The sequence below is a fragment of the Echinops telfairi genome, unplaced genomic scaffold (genome assembly GCF_000313985.2).
Source record: "Echinops telfairi isolate 266 unplaced genomic scaffold, ASM31398v2 ScPeMD7_7468;HRSCAF=8506_0, whole genome shotgun sequence".
Taxonomy (NCBI): domain Eukaryota; kingdom Metazoa; phylum Chordata; class Mammalia; order Afrosoricida; family Tenrecidae; genus Echinops; species Echinops telfairi.
In genome coordinates, this window is record NW_022111369.1 from 77,866,947 (window position 1) to 77,870,216 (window position 3,270).

Sequence of the window (3,270 nt, forward strand, 5' to 3'; positions counted from 1 at the left end):
TTTTGCTACTCAGATTTTTAAACAGCACAGCTACATCTTCAAATTTCTTTAACAGCCAGGAAAAGCAAGGAAATCCAGGTCCCAGGGCACATGGCTCCACTCCGTCTCACTTTTCCTCCACCGAGATCACCAATTTCAGGTATCCTGGGATCTTCAGCACAGCTGTGACAAGAACAGAACACAACAGTCCTGGATGACCTGACCGCTCCTCAGTGACTAAGGTTGGAGGCCAGGCACAATACGTTTCCACTTTCAACACAAGGCGGCCTTTACTGTGTGCTTCATCTTCAGACCAGTGACTTTCCCCAGCCCTCACTGTGCTTACAGTACACGCAAGCCCATGCCCGTCTTAACAAAGGACTCACTCCGACTAGAATGGATGACACGATAAGACAATGTCTTTTCCCAAAATGTTGCAGATCGGTTACAGCAAACCAAACGGCGACCATCAAGGGAAAAACTCACTGTGGGCTCTTTTTTGACTACATCAGCTACGTGGAAGCAACTGCAGCTTCGATAAGGGCCCCTAAATTGTGGTCTTATTGAGGAATATTGACTATGTCATGGACTATCAGAAGAATGAACAAATCTGTCTTGGAAGAAGTACAATGTGAATTCTTATTAGAGGCAAGAATGGAAAGACTTCCTCTTCTGTCCTTTGATCATGTAATCAGCCGGACGGGTCCCTATAGAAGACAAGCATGCTTGGTAAAGTGGGGGCTCAACAAGGGAGAGGAAGACCCTGGTGGAAATCATTGTCATAATGGCTGTAACAATGTGTCTAAGAGAACAATAATTATGTGAAAGGCACAAGTAGGGTACTGTTTAAATCTGTTGTATTTGGGTACCTTATGAGTTGGAACTGATAGGATACACATAATAACAATCGTGCTTATTTTAAATAATGACTTTTATTTCACTTGCCTGTAAACAATAATTTGCAATATATAATATAAAGTACAGAAAAATTAAAATAAGCATTGTTCTAATATCAGCTATTGATTTATAAGATCTTGGAAATAATACAGTAATATTATCAGAGTCAAATTTTCAATACAATTTTAAAATTATCTCTTAAACTCAGCTCTTTTGTTCCTCTATATATTTTACATTATTTTAGACAATGTATTCATGACCTACTGAGTGCTTGTGGTGCAGCCGGATAAGCACTTGACTGCTAACGACCACGTTGGTGGTTTAAACCCATCAGCCCCACATCAGGAGAAAGATGAGGGTATGTGCTCCCATAAAGATTTCCAGCCTCAGAAAACCTGTACAGGCCCACTGTGCGGCAGAATCAACTGGATCGCTATGGGATCTTTGGTGTTTATTTGTTTTCTGCCAAGGATTAAATAGTGCTATTAATCTTATCAATGGTTTGACACTTACATCATACTTAAAAAGTCTAGTTTAACATAGATATTAATTCAGTCATCACTGATTTTATTGGGTCTCATTCTTATTTATAGTTAAGAATAGTGATGTACAGAGACTTTGTTATATCCCCGTGGCATTGTGCAAGGTCGTATCCCCCAAAAGTCAGAATTGCGCTGGGTGGAGCAGAGTTTTCATCGTCTGTGCTTTTCCTGCTAGGTGAGCATCCAGCAACCCGCTCTGAGTTAGTGCATCCAATGGTGTCCCGTGGGAAGGTTCTCTCTGGTCACATGAAGTTTTTTTCATAAAAGCAGTTTTGCCTTAAACTTGTTTTTAGTGATGGCTGATTTAAGAGAACAGCGTGCAGCTGTGAAATTTTGTTTCCTGCTTGGGAAAAATGCCGCAGAAAGTGTTGTGATGTTGAACACAGCTTACAATGATAGTGCTATGGGAAAAATTCAAGTGTACGACTGGTTTTTCTTGTTGCAAAAAGGTGAAATGTTGACTGAAGACAGAACTTATTCTGGAAGTCCATCAACTTTCCAAAAGTATAAAAATGTTGATTCATAGCGCATTTGGATTTCATTCCACCAGGTCTGACTGTTAATCAAGTTTACTATAGCAGTGTATGACCAAAAAAAGCCCTGATTTGTGGCAGATGGGGGACTGGTTTTGCCAACAAGACAATACCCCAGTTCACGTATCCATCCCAGTGCACCAGTTGTTGGCAAAAAAGAGCATGCCTCTCTGGCGAGTCCCCTGACCTAACTTGTTGGGTCTCAGAACCACCGGGGGCTTGTGCCCCTGTCCCTTTCTCTGCTCTCCCTTCCCTCCCGGGGGTTCTTTCCCTGCCTCAATAAAATCTTTCTTAACCTCTTAAAAAAAAAAAAGAAAAAACAGCATGCCTCTCTTGCCTCACACACCTTACTCACCTGACCTAGATCTGTGTGACTTCTTTTTGTTTCTGCAAATGAAGAGGAACATGAAAGGGCAGACCTTCCATGATGCAGAAGAAGTGTAGAAAAAAATGAGGGAGGTGCTGTCAGCCATCCAATAAGATGGGTTTGAAAAACACTTCCAAGAATGGAATTTTAGGTTTGACAAATGTATTAAATGGAGGTGAAAAGGTTGTATTATAAAAAAATGTAAACATAGAGCTTTGAAAAAATTCCAGTTTGGGAGGAACACCCTTGTATTTTATAAAAAACAAAAGTGGAATGAGAGCTAAGGTATCTGACTCTGGAATCTTCACTCATATTTGCCATGGTGTGCTTCCTATTGAGCTCAGTGTATTTGCCTACCTAGAAATAAGATATACTGTACATTTATGTGTTTACATGCCCCTCCTTTATTTACTTATTTGTAGATAAACTTTAATCATAGAGACTAGGAACAATTGTGTATGTTTGTGTGTGTGTGTGTGTGTGTGTGTGTGTCAGTGCTTCTGAATATATGTCTTTACCTTACCTCTCCAATGAACCTCAAATTTAACATTAATTCTGGAAATCAAAATTGTTCTGCACTTTAATATTCTCAGGTAACTGAACTATGAACTGTCTGCAATAGTCAAGATATTACAAGAGAGACATATAAAAGATATGCCAGAAAATTCTTGAGATATATAATGTTAAGGACCTTAGTACAACCATGTCTCAGCAGTAGCTGAAAGGTTAATGGAATTGGGATTTGTGTAGCCATGACTGATTTTCCTACTGCAGGAAGTAAAGGAGGAAGGACACAGGGTTGATTTGGACAAAGACCTTTAAGGTCATTCACATCTGCATCTTCCCTCTTTTAAGGGCAGCAAAACACCAGTCCCTCATACACTAAATCACTCTAATCTCTTAGAGGAATCCAAAGCTTGTCAGAGAAAACATTGTTCAGCCAAGAATAAGC

At 39.9% G+C, this 3,270-nt stretch overlaps 1 non-coding gene across 1 annotated transcript; it reads right to left on the reverse strand.

The window, feature by feature from the left end:
- Window positions 1-393: 393 nt before the first annotated feature.
- Window positions 394-528, reverse strand: LOC115873391. Its single transcript, XR_004048388.1, has one exon. It is a non-coding gene; the product is annotated as a small nucleolar RNA SNORA16B/SNORA16A family (small nucleolar RNA).
- Between the last annotated feature and the right edge of the window lie 2,742 nt (window positions 529-3,270).